This window comes from Schistocerca cancellata, chromosome 1, assembly GCF_023864275.1.
Source record: "Schistocerca cancellata isolate TAMUIC-IGC-003103 chromosome 1, iqSchCanc2.1, whole genome shotgun sequence".
NCBI classification, from domain to species: Eukaryota; Metazoa; Arthropoda; class Insecta; order Orthoptera; family Acrididae; genus Schistocerca; species Schistocerca cancellata.
In genome coordinates, this window is record NC_064626.1 from 828718797 (window position 1) to 828742906 (window position 24110).

Sequence of the window (24110 nt, forward strand, 5' to 3'; positions counted from 1 at the left end):
AACACAGCAAGCAACTGTCAAAAACTAGTTTACCTAAATTGATTTTGCTGATGTGCTTTATCAGAAAACGTTCCACTTTCTGTGAAAAAGGAATAGAAGTTTATTTACCTTAAGTTCATTAATTTTTACAGTTATTAATTGCATCGTAAGTTTAAACAACATTAATTTTCATTCAAAGATTTCATTGCTTTACGTTACGTAAAGATTATTAATTGAGTCCAGCATTCTTCGTACAGCAAATCTCTTTCCAAACCAAATGGAAGTAGCAAATGGGAAATTGCTGATGAACTTCAGAATTTTCTAGAAATTGGGAACTACATTAGTTTTGATGTGAACTAAGAAATAAAACAATCTGCTCATTATGTAATAATGTTATTAGTGTATCAAAGTTCCAAAATATTAATCACCACTATGAACAACATAAATCAAAATTTGGTTATTACGAGTGTATAATAAGACGGGAAAAGATGGTAATCATGAGTGCAGAAGCATCAGTTCGTGTATTTTAATGCGTCAAAAGAAAGCGAAGCAACGGTGCATGTCAGCTATGCGTTGTCAGAGTTCATAAGCTTTTGCTAAATGTGTTTCCATTAAGAAGTATCTAACTAAAACCGTGGAGGTTATCTACCTGGAAAAGGCTTCTCGATTAATTTCTATGTGTCGGAATAGTGTTGCGGAAAAAAATACTGATTTGGCCTGAAATTGAGCATTAAAATCAAAAGAGAACCATCTAGTTTCGAAGGTTTTACCACTGCATGTGACAAGAGCACGGATATTGGAAGCTGTTTTTCTTCATGCCTGCGATACACTTATCAACTTTTTAGAGGAATTATTGGAAATGTTGTAACTGTGTAACGCTAACAGATGATATTTAACTGTCTTTTTGATTTACTATAAAAATTCTATCTACCAACGCCATAATTAACTTGTGTAACTGCAGGCAGAACTGCTATCATGATCATGAAAAAAATGCATTATGAAACTTCATCCAAGGCATCTGTAAGTATTGGCACTGAAGTACTAAACATGCAAATGTATGACGTATGTAAAAAACTTGTTAATTTCATTAAATCTGAAGGCTTACGTCAGCGACATTTCTCTGCTTTCTTAAGTGAATTAGAAAGAGAATTCTCCGATTTGGCGTGTTTTACCGACGTACGTTGATCATCGTGGTTCAGAACTCTTATTTATGAGACTTGAAGGAAGAAATATAATCAAGACGAAAACGATGTTTTAAGGCATATTGTTACAAGACATATCCTTCTTCGTTGATATAACGAAACACTTATGCGATTTAAATCTAAAATTGCAAGGAGTGCAGCAGGTAATACGAACCTAAATTATCTAGATAAGACATTCAGAATTAAACAAGTTCTTTGAGAAAAGCAGTTGCAGAAACCTTATTGGACGCAACTATCCGACATGGAACGTGAACAAATACTGTTAAAATAAAACTGCATTATACCGTAAATACAAGGAAAAAATTGTGCAGGTTATAAAATTTTGGAAGACAGTTCTTCTTTGCGTTCCTCTTTGTTTTCAATAGGTACTGAATCGCCTAATCAAATGCAAATGGAGGTTTCTGAAATGCAGAGCGATTCAAACTTCAATGTAAATTCAGTGGAATCGCCGTTCGTCGATTTTGTAAATTTTCACATGGCAGGTTTGAAAAAACCATAAAATTCACTTGTGTAGTTATATCAATCTTTGGAAGAACTTATCAGTGAGCGCATGTACGTACAAATACGTATGTCGCTAAAGTTAATGCCAAATGAGCCCTATTTCCTGCCAGTGGAAATAAAATGAAGCTGTACACTACCAGTTGATTCAATCTATAATTATTTAGGAAAAAGCTGACGAATTGAAAACGAGATATTGCATCTCATGTAACTTTTTTTATACAACATTTTACAGCATTACCATTTAGTGTGTACAGAATGTTTTTATCAGCATGGACACTGGTCTGGTCAGGTGACTACAGAGTTATAAACACAAAATCAAATAGGGGTAATGCAGGAGTAGGTTTAATAATGAATAGGAAAATAGGAATGCGGGTACGCTACTACAAACAGCATAGTGAACGCATTATTGTGGCCACGATAGACACGAAGCCCACGCCTACTACAGTAGTACAAGTTTATATGCCAACTAGCTCTGCAGATGACGAAGAAATTGAAGAAATGTATGATGAAATAAGAGAAATTATTCAGATAGTGAAGGGTGACGAAAATTTAATAGTCATGGGTGATTGGAATTCGGTAGTAGGAAAAGGGAGAGATGGAAACGTAGTAGGTGAATATGGATTGGGGCTAAGAAATGAAAGAGGAAGCCGCCATGTAGAATTCTGCACAGAGCACAACTTAATCATAGCTAACACTTGGTTCAAGAATCATAAAAGAAGGCTGTATACATGGAAGAAGCCTGGAGATACTGACAGGTTTCAGATAGATTATCTAATGGTAAGACAGAGATTTAGGAACCAGGTTTTAAATTGTAAGACATTTCCAGGGGCAGATGTGGACTCTGACCACAATCTATTGGTTATGACCTGTAGATTAAAACTGAAGAAACTGCAAAAAGGTGGGAATTTAAGGAGATGGGACCTGGATAAACTGAAAGAACCAGAGGTTGTACAAAGTTTCAGGGAGAGCATAAGGGAACAATTGACAGGAATGGGGGAAAGAAATACAGTAGAAGAAGAATGGGTGGCAGCAGAGGATCAAGTAGGTAAAAAAACGAGGGCTAGTAGAAATCCTTGGGTAACAGAAGATATATTGAATTTAATTGATGAAGCAGGCAAAAAGGAATACAAACCTCTCAAAAATGAGATCGACAGGAAGTGCAAAATGGCTAAGCAGGGATGGCTAGAGGACAAATGTAAGGATGTAGAGGCTTATCTCACTAGGGGTAAGATAGATACTGCCTACAGGAAAATTAACGAGACCTTTGGAGATAAGAGAACCACTTGCATGAACATCAAGAGCTCAGATGGAAACCCAGTTCTAAGCAAAGAAGGGAAAGCAGAAAGGGGGAAGCAGTATATAGAGGGTCTATACAAGGGCGATGTACTTGAGGACAATATTATGGAAATGGAACAGGATGTAGATGAAGATGAAATGGGAGATACGATACTGCGTGAAGAGTTTGACAGAGCACTGAAAGACCTGAGTCGAAACAAGGCCCCCGGAGTAGACAACATTCCATTGGAACTAATGACGGCCTTGGGAGAGCCAGTCCTCACAAAACTCTACCAACTGGTGAGCAAGATGTATGAAACAGGCGAAATACCTTCAGACTTCAAGAAGAATATAATAATTCCAATCCCAAAGAAAGCAGGTGTTGACAGATGTGAAAATTACCGAACTATCAGTTTAATAAGTCACAACTGCAAAATACTAACGCTAATTCTTTACAGAAGAATGTAAAAACTAGTAGAAACCGACCTCGGGGAAGATCAGTTTGGATTCCGTAGAAATGTTGGAACACGTGAGGCAATACTGACCCTATGACTCATCTTAGAAGCTAGATTAAGGAAGGGCAAACCTACGTTTCTAGCATTTGTAGACTTAGAGAAAGCTTTTGACAATGTTGACTGGAATACTCTCTTTCAAATTCTGAAGGTGGCAGGGGTAAAATACAGGGAGCGAAAGGCTATTTACAATTTGTACAGAAACCAGATGGCAGTTATAAGAGTGGAGGGGCATGAAAGGGAAGCAGTGGTTGGGAAGGGAGTGAGACAGGGCTGTAGCCTATGCCCGATGTTATTCAATCTGTATATTGAGCAAGCAGTGAAGGAAACAAAAGAAAAATTCAGAGTAGGTATTAAAATCCATGGAGAAGAAATAAAAACTTTGAGGTTCGCCGATGACATTGTAATTGTATCAGAGACAGCAAAGGACTTCGAAGAGCAGTTGAACGGAATGGATAGTGTCTTGAAAGGAGGATATAAGATGAACATCAACAAAAGCAAAACGAGGATAATGGAATGTAGTCGAATTAAGTCGGGTGATGCTGAGGGAATTAGATTAGGAAATGAGTAGTAAAATAGTTTTCCTATTTGGGGAGCAAAATAACTGATGCTGGTCGAAGTAGAGAGGATATAAAATGTAGAGTTGCAATGGCAAGGAAAGCGTTTCTGAAGAAGAGAAATTTGTTAACATCGAGTGTAGATTTAAGTGTGATGAAGTCATTTCTGGAAGTATTTGTATGGAGTGTAGCCATGTATGGAAGTGAAACATGGACGATAAATAGTTTGGACAAGAAGAGAATAGAAGCTTTTGAAATGTGGTGCTACAGAAGAGTGCTGAAGATTAGATGGGTAGATCACATAACTAATGAGGAAGTATTGAATAGGATTGGGGAGAAGAGAAGTTTGTGGCACAACTTGACTAGAAGAAGGGATCGGTTGGTAGGCCATGTTCTGAGGCATCAAGGGATCACCAATTGAGTATTGGAGGGCAGCGTGGAGGGTAAAAATCGTAGAGGGAGACCAAGAGATGAATACACTAAGCAGATTCAGAAGGATGTAGGTTGCGGTAGGTACTGGGAGATGAAGAGGAGAGCTGCATCAAACCAGTCTCAGGACTGAAGACCACAACAAAATCGGACACTGATAGTTTTAGATGGAATAAAGTGGCATACCTTTTAAGTCGTGACTAACACTACTTCAACCGTATTTCAAGTGGACAGCAAACAAAATTCTCTAGCACATACTGAAAGCTAGCAGCAACCACCATCACAAGTGGAGTGTTGACAGCCTACCAACACGACCACGAGCCGAAGAGCGAGAGCGGCAGCTACATCACAGTGACAAATCAGTTCAGAATTTAAATGCTATCTTGGTCTGTATCTTCTCTCATTTCAGCTGCTATTGAGAATAGAAAATGCATTCATTCCGCCATCATGATGATGTGCTGATAAACGTCAAGTGTTAGCAGAATTTTACCGACGATTCTTTACTTTACAGTGGTGGTTGTTCTTTGTTCTTAACATTGCCGTGTATACGTACATTACATTTTAAATTTTATCTGGGAAATGGACAATACTGTCACAGAAGTAAATTGTAATAGTTGCAATCTTCCGGTTCCCACCAAGGTTTTCGGGAATTTCGCCTTGGTTACCAGACGAATGTCGAAACGGAATTTCCTGCCAAATATTTCCAATTTGTCTTACTCCTAAACTACTACGAAATCTGGCTGGAAAGAGCAAACCTCTGTAATAGCCCACCAAACTCTCAATACGCGGCAAATAAAACATGTAAAAACACTTACAAAACCTGAAATTAAACAACAATTGTCTCCCAAGCCCGACGTTTTGTGAAATTAATTTATGTGTTTTGAAATCGTAAAAAGAATATTCAAACAATATTTTTAGTTTTTGAGAATATAAATATTATTAAAGTAGCTAACGGGTCAATAATACAGGGTCATCAACATCCAGTTCTTCGGTACACACTTGACTTTGCAATTTCCTTTGCATCTTAAACGCAAGTACGAGTAAGGTTATAAAGAAAGAACACTTGCCGTATAAGATGCATAGGAAGTTTTAATGACATTCCAAAGAAACATAAAATATTATAGCGGCCGTAATCTCGGTCCTTCAGAAGTTTCTATTGTTTCCTGCTTCTAAATCTTGAGTTATCGTTCGCAAAGACTGGTTCAGACTGGTTTTAATACATTTTTTTTTGCATACACGATATGAAATAAAAACCGAGAGCACTTCGGTACGAGCAGAAAGAATTTCCCTGATCTACGAAAGTCCCTCTGCAGGCGGAAGGACGTTGCTTGAAGATTTTTTCTTAATGTTTCGAATATGAATTCGTTAGTATGGGAATTGTTAAACATAGACATCTGTACAACAATAAGCTTCCCAGCTCAGCGCAAAATCGACGAATATTCATATTTTTATTGCTGTTTCAAAACGTCTGACTTATCGCATCATCAGAGGGAGTTTAAGTTGCAAGCAACGGTAATATCTTATTAATTAATAATTGACTAATTTTTCTTGTATATATATATATATATACTCGTATCATCTGCGGTGAAACTTCCTGGCAGATTAAAACTGTGTGCCGGACCGAGACTCGAACTCAGAAACTTTGCCTTTCGCGAACAAGTGTTCTACCAACTTAGCTACCCAAGCACGACTCAGGCTCTGTCCTCACCGCTTTACTTGTGCCTGTACCTCGTCTCCTACCTTCCAAACTTTACAGAAGCTCTCCTGCAAACCTTGCAGAACTAGCACTCCTAAAAAAGGGTATTTCGGAGACATGGCTTAGCCACAGCCTTGGGGGATGTTTCCAGAATGAGAATTCTTCACCTATGTACTATTTCTGCGCTAATTTACGTAACTGTGTCTGCATTATTCCATAGCCTACAGTTCTTTCGTGTCTTGACACTGCTCAATACTTTGCAGATCCGTACGGGTTATTATCAGATTGCCGGCCACGGTGGCCGAGCGGTTCTAGGCGCTACAGTCTGGAACTGCGCGACCGCTGCGGTCGCAGGTTCGAATCCTGCCTCGGGCATGGGTGTGTGTGATGTCCTTAGGTTAGTTAGGTTTAAGTAGTTCTCAGTTCTAGGGGACTGATGACCTCAGATGTTAAGTCCCATAGTGCTCAGAGCCATTTGAACTATTTTTTATTATTAGATTATTATAAATTCCAAGTCAACAAATGCGCTTTAGACTTCCGGCACTAACGGAGAACATTGATACACAAAGCACCACACATACAAATGCTTAATTTGGGACTTAAATTGAGGAAATTTTTAATTTACATATACGTTTCTCCCAGTTCAAGAGTTTCATACAAATCCACGGCCACGGACTATAGGACTGCAATACTTCTCGTTGTTACATGCCCTCGTTCTTTCTTTGCGTCACACACATCGATACACTTCTCAACTAATTTAAGTATTAAATACAGGCAATGTGGTCAATTTACGCAACTCTTGTTTTCGAAACTCTTTGTGAAAGTGTGTCCACATTGGTTCATTATTCCAGGTTCTGTTGTAGTTCACATAGGTCACTTTGCCTAAAATATTGCTCCTAGCATCTGCCTGCAATTGGCTTGCTCCGTCATCTACATCTGTACTCAACAGGCCACCTTACGGCGTTTGGCAGAGAGTACTTTGTCTACCACTGTCCCTTTCCCACTTTCATGTTCCAGTCGCGAATGGTGTGTGGGAAGAACGACTGTTGGTAGGTTTCTGCATGAGCTCGAATCTCTCTAATTTAGCGTGCATAGCCTTTTCTCGATATATATGTAGAAGGAACTAATACATTGGTTGACACTTGTATGAATACACGTTCTCGGAATTTTAATAGTAAACTATACCTTGATGGAGAACGCATCTCTGTAGCGTCTGAAGTTGGCTGAACATTTCCGTGACACTTTCGTGCTTACTGAAAGAACCTGAAACGAAACGCACTGCTCTTGTTTGGATCTTCTCCATTTCCACCTGTTATGGATTCCAGACTGAAGGGAACGTTCAGTTAGTGACCGCACGAGGGTTTTGTAATCTGTATCCTTTGTGGGTGGATGACACTTCCGGAAAATTCTTGCAATGAATCTCAGTCCAGCACCTGCCTTGTCTGTGAATTGTTTTATGTGGTCGCTCCACTTTAAATATCTCAATACATGTTCAAAATGGTTCAAATGGCTCTGAGCACTATGGGACTTAACAGCTAAGGTCATCAGTCCCCTAGAACTTAGAACTACGTAAACCTAACTAACCAAAGGACATCACACACATCCATGCCCGTGGCAGGATTCGAACCTGCGACCGTAGCGGTCACGCGGTTCCAGACTGAAGCGCCTAGAACCGCACGCCCACACAAGCCGGCTACGTACATGTATTCCTAGATATATTTTCTGGTTATGACTGTAGTAATTGTTCTGCAGTCATGTAATTATACAATGATGGGTCTCTCTCTGTGTACCTTTGCGCAAAATGCTACAGTTGTTTATTCACTACAAGTTTTTAGGGATGCGACTACTCTGTATACAACTGTCGTCCGCACAAAGCCTCTTGGAACTTCCGACGTTATCCACTGGATCATTTATATGTTAGGGTCATACAAAGAGAAACGAGCCGGAGGCTGTAAAATTAATACCGCTAATCGAATGGGATCGAGATGTCTTTGCCTGCGGAAGAAACAGCGCTGAGGCCTGAAACTCGCCACTAGGGGAGCATGGACACACTCCCACTCGACGTGCACGTGTAACGCGTATACTGCGCACGGCATTCAATGGTGCAGAAAACAGAGAAATGGAAGCGTCAAAAGAAGAAAAATGACGTGTACTGCATTTCCTTACGGCGAAAGTAGTGCAGGGAACGATAATTCATCGAAAAATTGCAGGTGTGTACGGAGAGCAGTGAATGTCCGCTGCATTTCCGACGCTCTTTCCGACATCTGGAGTAACACTTGCCACCATAACTCGTAGGTCTTTATAATGAAGGCATCCACCCACTGGACAATGGTATCGGTAATGCGGTGTGGCGTTCCAGCTCGTGCATCATCGGCCAGCGTGATCCGTTCTTCCTTGAATCGCTTGCACCGTTCACACACTGCTACTAGTACAGTTGTGTCATTCTTTGATTGTCCGCCAGAACAGACACCACTCGAATACATACATTTCTGTAAGAGCGTGACGGCAAAATATGCAAATGTTCAAATGTGTGTGAATTCATAAGGCACCAAACTGCTGAAGTCATCTGTCCCTAGACTTACACACTACTTAAACTATATGCTGAGAACAACACACACACCCAAGCCCGAGGGAGGACTCGAACCTCCGGAGGAAGGGGCAGCGTGATGGCTCCTTGATGTTTGTTTCCCTGCGAGAATCAGTAATTCGCGAGCAGGTTGTTACTGAACGAGGGACGCTGAATTGTTGCAAATTTGAGTTGGTCAGTGACCGTTTCCGTATGGTACAGGAAGTTAAGGCAACCGCTCACGAGGAGTGGCCCATCCGGCTTCGAGTCCAAGTCCCCTACAAATTTCCAACTTTCGCCTTAGCTTCACTACAATGCCCTATCTGGCTGGAAGTCATAAATTTTATCAATCCTTTTCCATTCTTTCCTAACTCTCTGTTTGCATATAAATGTAAATGACGTGTTTCATATAAGTTTATAAGCTACTACGGTTAGGCATAGTATACGCCTGAATGAAAAATGCTCTTATTATAGCATAAAAAAGGCGAATTTGTCATGGGCAGAGTTAGGGCAAACATCTTGACATATTTGCGCATTTTTACTTGTCAGTATTACAATCATGTCATGTAATATAATGCATCATGTCATCTGAAGTAACGTGATACATGACGTCGTGTCGTATAATATGACATGTTGTCCTGTAATCCAGTATTGCATTAGTCATGTCGTGTAAAATGACGAAACGTGTCATTAAAGTTTAGGATGCGTGCATCCACAGTCTTGGATACCTCGTATTATACACTCCTGGAAATTGAAATAAGAACACTGTGAATTCATTGTCCCAGGAAGGGGAAACTTTATTGACACATTCCTGAGGTCAGATACATCACATGATCACACTGACAGAACCACAGGCACATAGACACAGGCAACAGAGCATGCACAATGTCGGCACTAGTACAGTGTATATCCACCTTTCGCAGCAATGCAGGCTGCTATTCTCCCATGGAGACGATCGTAGAGATGCTGGATGTAGTCCTGTGGAACGGCTTGCCATGCCATTTCCACCTGGCGCCTCAGTTGGACCAGCGTTCGTGCTGGACGTGCAGACCGCGTGAGACGACGCTTCATCCAGTCCCAAACATGCTCAATGGGGGACAGATCCGGAGATCTTGCTGGCCAGGGTAGTTGACTTACACCTTCTAGAGCACGTTGGGTGGCACGGGATACATGCGGACGTGCATTGTCCTGTTGGAACAGCAAGTTCCCTTGCCGGTCTAGGAATGGTAGAACGATGGGTTCGATGAGGGTTTGGATGTACCGTGCACTATTCAGTGTCCCCTCGACGATCACCAGTGGTGTACGGCCAGTGTAGGAGATCGCTCCCCACACCATGATGCCGGGTGTTGGCCCTGTGTGCCTCGGTCGTATGCAGTCCTGATTGTGGCGCTCACCTGCACGGCGCCAAACACGCATACGACCATCATTGGCACCAAGGCAGAAGCGACTCTCATCGCTGAAGACGACACGTCTCCATTCGTCCCTCCATTCACGCCTGTCGCGACACCACTGGAGGCGGGCTGCACGATGTTGGGGCGTGAGCGGAAGACGGCCTAACGGTGTGCGGGACCGTAGCCCAGATTCATGGAGACGGTTGCGAATGGTTCTCGCCGATACCCCAGGAGCAACAGTGTCCCTAATTTGCTGGGAAGTGGCGGTGCGGTCCCCTACGGCACTGCGTAGGATCCTACGGTCTTGGCGTGCATCCGTGCGTCGCTGCGGTCCGGTCCCAGGTCGACGGGCACGTGCACCTTCCGCCGACCACTGGCGACAACATCGATGTACTGTGGAGACCTCACGCCCCACGTGTTGAGCAATTCGGCGGTACGTCCACCCGGCCTCCCGCATGCCCACTATACGCCCTCGCTCAAAGTCCGTCAACTGCACATACGGTTCACGTCCACGCTGTCGCGGCATGCTACCCGTGTTAAAGACTGCGATGGAGCTCCGTATGCCACGGCAAACTGGCTGACACTGACGGCCGCGGTGCACAAATGCTGCGCAGCTAGCGCCATTCGACGGCCAACACCGCGGTTCCTGGTGTGCCCGCTGTGCCGTGCGTGTGATCATTGCTTGTACAGCCCTCTCGCAGTGTCCGGAACAAGTATGGTGGGTCTGACACACCGGTGTCAATGTGTTCTTTTTTCCATTTCCAGGAGTGTAGATGCACCATCACTTTCGAACACTTCCTACTGTGGATGCATCCCACTCTCTAGAAGCACTTAAATATGTTTCTATTTGTTCTTACACCCCTCATCACACATGTAACAGGTGGTGGGTTTGGGGTAGAGATGGCTTCCCGGGGAAAAAATCAACAGCCTCCCTACCCAGAACCGGAAATCAAAAAGGGATTTTAGCGTGCCCCCTCCCGGAATATATCAACCCCGCAAAATTTTTTCCCTCCAGTAAAACATTCTTAACTATTACATGTATGCTCTTGAGTAACATGGTATTATGTATTGTTTATTATGGTCGGCAAATCATGTGGATTTTGGGCACCAGAATCAGGGATTGTTGTCTATACATTGCTACCTGCAGGCGTACCAACACCGTTCCAGCTAAGTGAGCTTAACTGCGATGGGAAAGTAGGATTAACTCGTAAAAAGAGCGAATGTGTTAAAATGCTCTGATTTGAATATCTTTGAAGCTGTCACACGTCGTAATGCTAGTTCTATTCTTTTGGATCCCTATCTCTGCCCAGGACATATTCGCCTTCTTTGTGCTGTGATAGGAGTATTTTTCATTCTGGTTCCAAATTTTTACTTTACCACAATTTTGATATTAGACCGTCACAGCTTGGCAACCGATGTAGATTTTTGTCGGGTGACGACTGATGCAGAATAGGTTTTTTTACTATTTTTAGAAACTCTTTGCTTGAGTTGAGGATCATTAGCCTGCCTCCTCTATTATTACCTGCCTGGTATGGTTGAACATGTCCCGTATAGCCTACTGTGTTCTCAGAACACACAAGCATCACCACCAAGGCAAGGACACATGACCGCAGACGGTTTTCGTTTTACTTTTTATTTTTATTTTATTTTATTTTATTTATTTTATTAGTTACAGACATTTTATTTATATGTGCATGAGACTGTATACGTAAACATATTAAAAAAAACCATAGATACTTAATAAACTGCACAAAAACAGCAAACGTAAATACGATACCGAACGAAATATTAAGTAATTTGCGAAGTTTGTGATAATGATCTATGTAAATAGTTTATATCACGGAGATAAATTTATGATATGACCATATTACATAAATAAGCTTATTATATCGCAAGCTGAACGATTCGAACAACAAATAATAAACTACTGAAAAGCATACATCAATAATCTCTCATCTTAAAATTCTTGTTATTGTTTATTTAAAATATGCAATAATAAAATAGAAAATTAAGAAACCGCCGGTTAGAAAAACTCAAGTGAATAACTTTGGTGCGAAATGTTGCAACAACAAATCCGAATTAAGGATGAGTATGATTGGATGAAGGACTACGAAACGATGTACGGAAGATCTACGAAACAATGTACGCACGACAAAATACTATCAATTTTTCGATCCCGTACGTGAAACGACGAACTTAACGGTGTTTTGCCCGAGAATAAATCTTCTACAAGACAGCATATCAGTTTTTGAAGAAACCACAATAAAATATTTTCTATTTTTTAGAAATAAGGTGACCTTTTTTATGACAATTACTTTTATAGTGATTTTCAGGGTAGTTTAATTTTCTTTGTGGTCATCGATAAAGCTTGAAATGATCGATCGAACAGTATATAATTTTGCATAAGGCTGGGCACAATTCTGGTATCAGACATGCATTGTTTTCCACGTCCAAAGATTTCCCGAAGATTTTAAGCCACTAGTGAAAAGTCTTTAACGTATAAACAAGGAAACCATAATCAACTGTAATAGCCACTTTCGTAAATTATATCCAAATACAGCTCTTAAAATGCAACGCATTTCTACGAAACGCAGTGCCATTTACAGACGCATGATTTGTCGCACATAAAACCCGACAGATGAAAGATTTTTGCAAATGCTCCCTCACATTAGCGCAGGAATAATTATATTTTTTGTTATGATCTATACCACATGATGATCTCAGCAGCGGCGATTCGCGTGAAACTGAATGTTACGTACATTTAGGCGCAACTTTACAATGATATATTGTGTCAGTGGATAAAGCTTCTACAAAACGACAGGACGATCACGAATGACATGTATTTGTCTACCTTTTTACAAAATTTGAACCGATTTTCACAAGTCTGAAACATAGAAATGACTTGAGTAAGAAAACACAAGAAGTTATTTTTTTGCTCGTAAAATCCGAATGGAGCGAGTTTTCAGCTTTATCTTTGGAATACATTTTTATTTATCTGTTTCTTTTTTAAATCGTTTTCGTGCATTCAGTTCATGTAAAAACAAATTTTACGTGGTACAGTTAGCAGGAATTTGACCTTATCCATTTATCTATCTTCGTGCAAAGTTCGAACTGATTCGTACAGATTTAAAGTACAGAAATGGCGCGTTTCGAAATACGTTGGGAGAAATGTCCTTTTTGCATGTAAAATCCAAAGGAAGCAAGATTTTTTTCAGGCGGTTAAAACTGATCAAGGTCCGATACATCGGTGGACCAGATTTGAACTATCAGTCTCGCTGAAATGCGGGGTTATTTAAGGGTGACTGTTTTCGCGCGTAAAATCCGAACGAGGATGACTGTTTTTGCGCGTAAAATTAGATCGATGCACTTAAAAATAATGCTATTACCTGACCATTAATTCCTATTAAAATCTTTTACAAAAGTAATTAATCGATTCGCACAGTTTGCCTGGGCGCTACAGTAATACAGATGTTAGATTGGCTATACAAATACCCGTTCGTCCGGGCTAAACCAAAAAGCTTTTACCTCATGTTCCCAGCTCGAATAGGAACTAAGCATGAAGACCCCCAAAACCACGATTCTGCGTGCGGCGTTTTCATAGATATTTGTTACAGCGCTTCGGCAGTGTAACGTTTATTAATATTGCTTATGTACCTCACAGTTGAAAATCTTAATTATTGTATCTGAGCAAGTACTTTATAGACCACATTTTTCTGCGTCTCTTGAGCTTTAAGAAACATACGCTTCCCGTGATGTCACATTTATTCCGATTCCCGGCATCATTAAATTTTAGGTCACTTGTATTTACTGCACTAGTGTCTCAGTTTTTCTTGTCGATATGTCTACATGAATCTGCAAAAGGTTCATAATATCGTTCTTCTTTTATAAGTTGTTAAACGCATTCACCCACTTGTGCTTAGAGATTGGCATGTTGCAGTATGGTATGAAAAATCTTTTGTAGCAGCTACATTTTCAGTGACATTACGTCTCCTGGGCAATTACAAATGGTCATGAAAATCTACTGTGCGGACTGTACAAGGTGTTTTGACACTACGTTCACATATGTTGGAGACAGGTTACTTACACCAAAACAAGATAAAAGTTCATACACACATACCGCCAGTGCCAAGCCGAATAACTGCTTGCATAAGAGCCAGAGGTGGACCAACAGCTTATTGACTTTCTCGGTTTGTGAAGCTCTTTCTATTGAATAAACCACGCACATTTTCCGAAACAGTAATCATTTTGTTTGTCTCTACATGTACATCACTTCTAACAATTTCCGGCCCATTCGGATAATTTCTTCGTGATGGTTCGATTTTTATTTCTTTGTTTCTCTATTTATTTTTGAGTGTACAGACATGGTTTACATTCACAAAAGGTTCTCTCCTATTGTAAAGTTTGGGAGGAATCCAGCTGAAACGTTGCTCAAAGGTCAAAATGGAATTAACGGCATAGGAAGTCATGTGCCCTTTATTTACAAATCGTTCTCGGAAAGTTATTTGCAGTCCTCGTTGACACTGTAAGTACAATCCTTTCTTGGAAATTTATTTGCAATCTCAAATTTTCCTTTGCCTTTCATGGAAATATTTACGAATACAGTGTACTGAGCACTATTTCGATTTATCTTCAGTTAAGTAACGTGAAAATTGAGGATAAAAAAATGTTGTCACATAGGGAGTCGACCCCACAGCCCTCGGATTATGGTTCTGTACTCTTTCTGCTGCGCGAACCGTTCATGCCTCGCCTGCGCCGAGTTCAAAATGCTACTTTTTTTAAACGCTTGGCCGTGTAAAACTCCCACTTGAAATCGATGAAGGTGAGTAGGATTGTTGATAAATGGTATTGGCGAATAAAAGTACTCTGCGGTTCTGGTTAAAATTCCCAGCTGCTTGAAGAAATGTCTGTAAGAGTGTGTGTATGACATCCCTTCCGTCTTCGCAGACATAATTCTAATTACTTTCTTTTGTGCAATGAATAATTTTAGCCTAAGTGAGGGATTATCTAAGAATATTATCCCATATGATCCACAAGTGAAAATATGCAAAATATGTTGAAGTACTGACTTGTATATCCCGTAAGTTGGCAGTTATAGCCGAAACTAAACGTTGTAGAAGGTCTAGTGTATGATTCTTCTTCATTTTTTTTAATCAATATGCACACCTAAGAACTTGGATTTTTCTAAGGTTTTAATTATGTATTTTTGTTGGTATGCTGAATTAATAGGAGGTAGGATGTTTCTGCCAGTGCAAAACTGGATGATCTTCTTTTTTTTTCTTTTCTCCAACACTACACAGTAACTTTCAGAATATGCTATTTTCTCGACAGGTACAAAACACTGCTCGTATGATTTGCAATCTGCAGACAGTACTATTTGTGCCTCCCGATTCAAAACAAATTGGCAGATCAAGAAAGCAAAGCGAAAACAACAGTGGAGCGTCAGCCCCTTTAGCTCAGTGGTCGGCGTGTCTGACTACCACGCGGGGAGCCGGGTGCGATTCCTGACCGGGTCGGAAATTTTTTTTCTCTCGAGAACTGGGTATTGCGCTATCCTCAACGACATACAAGTCGCCCGATATGGGGCCAACTAAAAAAACTTGCAACCTGGCGGAAGTACTTCCTCAGGTGAGGAGTCACAGTCATCGACGTCATACGATTATTTCATTTTTCCAGTAGTGGACCAATGACCGATCCCTACGGGGCTCCAATTGTAATCAAAGTTGGCTGCAGTAGTCATGCCGATTTGAATCTGTATCAAACAACCCTTAGGAATGACGACCTTAAGGATAGATGAGAAACGATAAATATGGTACTACCAGCCCCTTTCCCAGGAGTGTTTTAAAATTGTTCCCACCACTCCACGTAACCTCCAGCCCTGTAAGAAAGAGTTAACAATGACTGCGTGACTCACGAGAGCGACAAGTGGGCCAGCAGCGAGCGCTGCCAGCAATGGCTGCCTGGCGCAGAGCCGCCCCGCTGTGAAGCCGGAACAACTGTTGGCCCACATTCGCAGATGGCCCCCTTGGCCCCCTCCTCCAGCCTCGCTGCTTCCTCGTCAAGTGGCCCGATTAGCTCCACAGATGGCTCCACTTACCTCCCGCTGAACAGCAGCCACTAGACACAGGCTTTCTAACCGCACTGGCTATGTGTTACTACTCGCCTCCCAACTCTTCCGTCCGTTTGAGTGACAGCAGCTTTGTCCGTGCACCAAATGTCCTGTTTCTTTTTGGAACAGCAGTACTGGCTTTAATATTGCCTTACTTCCCTAACAGTGAGCAGTTAAGTAGTCCACAGCCACGTTGTTCTTGTTTGTCATAATACTAGTGTTGTTAACATCTCCGATACACCTGTCCTCTCTGTTGCAGTTTCCTGTGCCATTAGCGTATTCTGAGAGATAAGACATTCTCAGCTGGCAATCTACTACCTTTCATTGCAATATTCATCGACGACGCTTAATCTCAACGCGCTATTCGTCCACGATACACGGGATCCCAGGTAGATGCCGTGTTTCTTGACTTCAGCAAGGCGTTTGATACAGTTTCCCACAGTCGTTTAATGAACAAAGTAAGAGAATATGAACTATCAGACCAATTATATGATTGGATTGAAGAGTTCCTAGATAACCCGAACGCAGCATGTCATTCTCAATGGAGAGAAGTCTTCCGAAGTAAGAGTGATTTCAGGTGTGCCTCAGGGGAGTGTCGTAGGACCGTTGCTATTCACAATATATATAAATGACCTTGTGGATAACATCGGAAGTTCACTGAGGCTATTTGTGTATGATACTGTAGTATATCGAGAGGTTGTAACAATGGAAAATTGTACTGAAATGCAGGAGGATCTGCAATGAATTGACACATGGTGCAAGGAATGGCAATTGAATCTCAATGTAGACAAGTGTAATGTGCTGCGAATACATAGAAAGAAAGATCCTTTATCTTTTAGCTACAATATAGCAGGCCAGCACCTGGAAGCAGTTAATTCCATAAATTATCTGGGAGTAGGCATTAGGAGTGATTTAAAATGGAATGACCATATAAAATTAATCGTCGGTAAAGCAGATGCCAGACTGAGATTCATTGGAAGAATCCTAAGGAAATGCAGTCCGAAAACAAAGGAAGTAGGTTACAGTACACTTGTTCACCCTCTGCTTGAATACTGCTCACCGGTGTGGGATCCGTACCAGATAGGGTTGATAGAAGAGATAGAGACGATCCAACGGAGAGCAGCGCTCTTCGTTACAGGATCATTCAGTAATCGCGAATGCGTTACGGAGATGATAGATAAACTACAGTGGAAGACTCTGCAAGAGAGACGCTTAGTAGCTCAGTATGGGGTTTTATTGAAGTTTCGACAACATACCTTCACCGAGGATTCAAGCAGTATATTGCTCCCTCCTACGTATATATCGCGAAGAGACCATGAGGATAAAATCAGAGAGATTAGAGCCCAACAGAGGCATACCGACAATCTTTCTTTCCACGAACAATACGAGACTGGAATAGAAGAGAGAACCGTTAGAGGTACTCAAGGCACCCTCCGCCATACACCGTCAAGTGGCTTGCGGAGTATGGATGTAGATGTTGATGTAGAAATATACTTCCGAAGAAACGCCATCCTCCCGTTGGACGGGCGGGGAGAAGGTGGGGTGGAGCAAAAGCGGGCGGTTGCACCCTCCTGCAATATGGGTACAGAATTGTCACAAAGGCGTGATGGTGGTTTCGACGTCGACCTACATTCAAGGCGGATGTGATGGTTTGCAGAACATTGCCACAGTGTAGTTTCCAAAATTCAGTGATAAAGATAATGGAATAGTGATGTGCACATATACGGATGGCGGTAATATCATGTACACAAAATGTAAACTGGCATTGCTTCGGCAGAGCTGTAATTTGTGCGCTTTTGATTCACGTCGAAATTTCCGACGTGATCATGGTCGCACGACTGCGGAATGGTAGTTGGAGCCAGATGCATGGGACATTCCATTTCGGAAATCGTTAGTGAATTCAATATCCGAGATCCACAGGTTAAGAGCGTCCGGAGTACATCAAATTTCAGCCATTACCTCTACACGGGACAATGTAGTGGCCGAAGAACAGCTCTTGACCATTAGCAGCGGCGTTTGCGTAGAGGTTGGTTAATTCGGGGGATGGAACCAAAGAGCGAGGCCATGGGTCCCATCGTATTAGGGAAAGATGAGGAAGGAAGTCGGTCATACCCTTTCACAGGAACTATGCCGTTATTTACATAAAGCGTTTTAGGGAAATCACGGAAAACCTAAAAGAGGATGGCCGCACGAGGATTTGAACCGCCGTCCTCCCGAAGGCGAATCCAGTGTGCTAACCATTGCACCACCTCTCTCGGTTTTCCTAGAGCTGTCAGTGCTAACATAGCTGGTGCACCTCACATCCTACAATGCTAACAGACAAGCAGATAACCGCAGAAATCAATGTGGGATGTACGATGAACGTATCCGCTAGGACAGCCCGGTGAAATTAAAGAGCTATGGCAGCAAACGACCGACGTGACTGCCTTTGGTAACAGAACGACATCGTCTGCAGCGCCTCTCCTGGGCTAGTGGCCACATCAGTTGGACCCTAGACGATTGGAAAGCCGTGGTCTCGTTAGGTGAGTCCTGATTTCAGTTTATAAGAGCTGATGGTAAGCTTCGTGTGTGGCATAGACCTTACGAAGCCGTGATCCTAAGTGTGGGCGGTCTTTACATGGAATGGACTGGGCCCTCCGGTCCAAGAGAACCGATCATTGACTGTAAATTGTTATTTTCGGCTACTTGAAGACAATCTACAGCCATTCATGGACTTCATGTTCCTAAATAGCATGAGAATGCGCCATGTCACCGGACCACTACTGTTCGCGACTGATTCGAAAAACATTCTGGACCATTCGAGCGAACGATTTAGCCACCCAGATCGCCCAACATGAATCCCATCGAAAATTTATGACACATTATCGAGAGATCAGTTCGTGCACAAAATCCTGCACCAGCAACACTTTCGCTATTATGGGCAGCTATAGAGGCAACGTGATTCAGTGTTGCTGCAGGGCACTTCCAACGACTTGTTGAGTCCACGTCATGTCGAGTCGTTGCACTACACCGAGCAAAAGGAGGTCCGAAACGATATTAGGAGGTATCCAATGACTTTTGTCACTTGTGTCCTTTCCTAGTACAGTGATTATTGAGACCATTTCAATACCCTGGCTAGGGAATTCCGGCTCCAATCCTCACCAGCATAAAATAAACACGGCTGCAGGATACCGGCCCAACACTCGTACCTAGTCCCCTCAAGGACAATCTCCCTGCTGCATAACTTAATCGCGACAGTATTTTATCACTTGCTTATGCTCAAAGAAGATCCGTCACTGCTTCCTGAGACCACATTCAATATTTCAATCGCAGAGCGGAAGAAAAGTGAAAAATCAAAACACAAAAGGATCTCTACTTCAAGAAATGGGATCTTCTGAAATTCCCAGGAATGCAACACAGCACAACATGCAGTCATAGAATTACGAATCTGGCAGTCTAGAAGGAATATCTGCACAATAATTTCTCAAACTGGGAGGAAGAGAAGGTTAAGACTCATCTTGGTTCAATACTAGGCTGTTAAGAATCGATTGTACCGGGAAATTTGTTTTTGAGAAGTTTGGTTCAAATGGCTCTGAGCACTATGCGACTTAACTTCTGAGGTCATCAGTCGCCTAGAACTTAGAACTACTTAAACCTAACTAACCTAAGGACATCACACACATCCATGCCCGAGGCAGGATTCGAACCTGCGACCGTAGCGGTCGCGCGGTTCCAGACTGTAGTGCCTAGAACCCCTCGGCCACTCCGGCCGGCGAAGAGTATTAACCAGTGGCTTTTTTTTTTTTTTGCTATTTTTTTCTTAATAATCTACAGGAATTTCTAGAGTTCCTGGTCTCAAAGACGGCAAAGTTTGCATTTTGCCCTCTCTCGCATAAATTCTGCGGACGCCCGTGCCCCCGTGCATGATCTTCATGTGAGATGACTGGCTGCAATGAGTGTGAGGTGGTCGTGCATCTAGCGGCTGCAGCTGTCATATTTAGCGTGACCTATAGTTCCAGTGACGAACATAATACAGTTACTGCTACTGTCATTTATTTGATATTAGGACACACTGTAGTTGCATATTGTCTCTCCTATTAATTAACGAGTATCTGAAGGATAAACATCGACCTGACACCCACAGTTAGGTTTGTGTAATCTCGTATCCGAATAATTAATGTTTACAGTTCTGGTGGAAACTAAAAATGCAATGATGAACTACAACCGTTATACATTACTCATAAACAGAGAATATTTTAGAAAGTGTTTGAGACAAATAAGTGCAATAGACCTCAAAAATGGTTCAAATGGCTCTGAGCACTATGGGACTTAACATTTGTGGTCATCAGTCCCCAAGAACTTAGAATTACTTAAATCTAACTAACCTAAGGACATCACACACATCCATGCCCGAGTCAGGATTCGAATCTGCGACCGCAGCGGTCACGCGGTTCCAGACTGAAGCGCCTAGATCCGCACGGCCCCCACCGGCCGGCTGCAATAGACCTGATTCTATCTACAGAAACAGAAGTTCTTTGACAGACTGTTGCGAAGAACAAAGTAGGACAGGTCATTTCATATTAAGACATTCCGAGAAAAAATGCTAAACGCAAATTCATGTATCCAGTCTCCGTATCCCACTGAAAGCATAATGGATTTCTTTCCTATGCAGTTTCCAAGCATTGCCAAAACCAAATAACTACATATCTGACTTGTAAAAAACGGGAAAATAAAGAAAGAGAGAAACTATGAAACCAAGAAAGAGCTCCGCAGCAGCTCTTTATTCAATGAAGGCATGCAAAGGAAAATGGGGAGGAAGGTTAAAATCAATAGTGGCGTCCGTAGAGACGGGTCACTAATTACTTCGAGAAGGTAGAGAGAGTGTGCAACTGCGGCCTATCCAAGTATTCGTCTGAGAGTACTACGGTACACCTAAAACAAAACGATGTGACAGGTGTTCGAATTCCGCTAATCTGGAATACGAGCGCACTGCCTTTAAGAAGCACTGTCTCGCTCAGGAAAAAAAAGGGGAAAAAAGCAGGCAACAGGTGTCATATCGTTGAAACCTGTCCCTTACCCCATTCTTAAGACAATCGTCATTCATTTAAAGTCTTGACGGACACGACATTCCAGTGTTTCCCATTGCATGTCCAGCACATACAGTTTTGCCTTTGCAGCCAGTATCACAATTTCACTTCATGAAACGTATAGAGTAGTACACAGAATATATGGAAATTGGTTCAGTGGTTAAAAGTAGTATTTAGTAATGTTTAACCTTTCTGTTCTATACTGCAGTTACATACTGATTTTAAAATTGTAATGTTGCCCGTAATATCAGGAACCTGTAAAACGAACAAAATATATACAACAAAAACAAAGGAAAACACTACACTCAGACGCTACGCGATTCAGGCCGGAAAACTGAACTGACCGCTCTCACACAGGATCTGGTAGTCATGATTTTCGCTCTCGGAACAAGTCGGGTTGGTCGATGGTTGTCGTGTTGACGGATCACCTACATCACCGTCAGGAAGGAAGCCGTTTCACGGATGTTTGGCGGATGATAACAAATTACTGGTTAAATACAAATAAAAATAGACCTAGTACTAATTAGCAGCAAAAATGAACGAGCAATGGAAAGCTCAAAAGATAGCTGTTACAGTCATCTGCAGTCCATCTCTGTTGTGTGGTATGCTGTGTGCACTGTCGACATTGCTTCGCATACCAACTTCGTTAAGTATTTTGATCATGGTACTCGATAATTATATTTCGAGTGGCCACAGCGAGGGGAAGATCATAGCTAAGGCGAGGTCTTTGACATAGTCCTTAAAGGACATGACAGCTAATATTGGTGATCGTCGCTTTTATCTGACAATATTTGCTGACCAGCCTCCAATTTGATTACGACAACAGACCACCATTCTCAGTCGACAGCTCGGCCCCTCTCGACAGAATCGTCTACCCCATTAGTTCACTCTTATTTTACCAACTTGCACCATACCCTCAAACATGGTTTTGTCCGTTACGTATAGATCAACCAAGCTCGTTGCACCGCTATTGCTTTTACCTGGGATTGTTGTCTGTAGCGTTATCGTAACCTCATGCTAAAATTTCGACTAAATTGCTTTGTTTTAGTGAGATATTGGTTCTTCAAGAATTTTCTCCATTTTACGTAAATTAATTGTTGTATCATCACAACTGTATGATATCGACCATCAAAATTAGTAAGAAGCTAACTACCAGCTACAGATATTTAATTACCATGAAAGGTGGCTGGCCAGCATGCTTAGGAAATTAACGTAAACATAGGACCTAAAAACACATAAGATGGGCAACAAAAAATGAGTTAAATAATAAAATGATAGTTAAATCGATACCCTAGCTGCAAACAGGCGTTGATATACATCATTGAGGACATGTTGAAAATGTTTGCCCCGACCCGGACTCGAACCCGGCATCTCCTGCTTGCGTGGCAGACGCTCTATCCATCCTTTTTTTTTTAACCTCATTTTGTTCTATACTGGTCGTTAAATTTGTTCGTGGTGGACGTCCGATGACACCCGTTCAGGTTGTTCGTTGATCCGGTCACTCAGTTATTACAGAGGGTAGCTAAACCCTCTGACCGAACACGCTGAGCTACCGTGCCAGTTCACATTCCCAACAAGTCCACACCACTACATTCGTAGTACGCCTAATAGATGTTTGCCCATCACACTCATTACTCGTGGCAGATTAATCTACCAAGTCCCGTACGAGTTGGGGCATAGCGTATGCGCTCGCACAAGAAGGTCAGTGGCCGGTAGCCATATTTTAACTATATACGAAGGTAGTTCAAATGGTTCAAATGGCTCTGAGCACTATGGGACTTAACTTCTAAGGTCATCAGTTCCCTAGAACTTAGAACTACTTAAACCTAACCAACCTAAGGACATCACACACATCCATGCCCGAGGCAGGATTCGAACCTGCGACCGTAGCGGTCACGCGGTTCCAGACTGTAGCGCCTAGAACCGCACGGCCACCCCAGCCGGCCATGAAGGTAGTCCTGTTCCCGAAAGAACAGATACCATTGATGACCGTACAGCTTCTCTAGAATGAAATGATAATTAAATCGACACACTAGCTGCAAACAGGCGTTGATATACGTCATTGGGGACACGTTGAAAATGTGTGGCCCGACCGGGACTCGAACCCGGGTTCTCCTGCTTACATAGATATTTATTAAGATTATGTACAAAAGTAATACTCAGTTTCGAGCTCCGTATTCAAGGTTACACTGACTGACTGACTCAACACTTTGAAGATGTTTAACAGGACTATTGTAGCTGACAGTATTCTGGTCTGTCTCTAATAACTTCACTTGTCACTTGGTGTTGAACAGTCCAGCGAATACTGCTAAGTAGCAGCTTGCTACACGGTGACGAATGAGGATAATGTCAGCTGTTTAGACTGTAACTGCAGGCATTTTGACGTGAACTCCGCGCGAACTGCGTTTGGTGTGAACTGGAACTGCACTGACGTGAACTCTCTTGAGTTCATTTAGTCGCTTTTTATTCCACTACTGGCGGAATAATCTTGCATAGGCGAGGAAGGAAATAGTTCCAGGTGGCGGCTGATACCACTAGCGGTGGATGAATCTGACGCTTAGACAGCCATACAGCGGAGGCAGAACTCGGTTCCACATTATGAGCGCCATGTAGGCGAGAGGCTAGAAAAGCGAAATGAAGGTAGACCTGCAGAGCATCGACGATTGGTGCAAGGGATGGCAATTGACTCTCAACATAAATGGAACGATTACGAATACGTAGGCAGCAACACCTTTTACTGCATGATTAGAAAATGCAGAACATACACTGAAAGCGCTTATTCCCTTAAAAAAATAATGAAGTACGAGTACGGAGCTAGTTGAAATGGAAG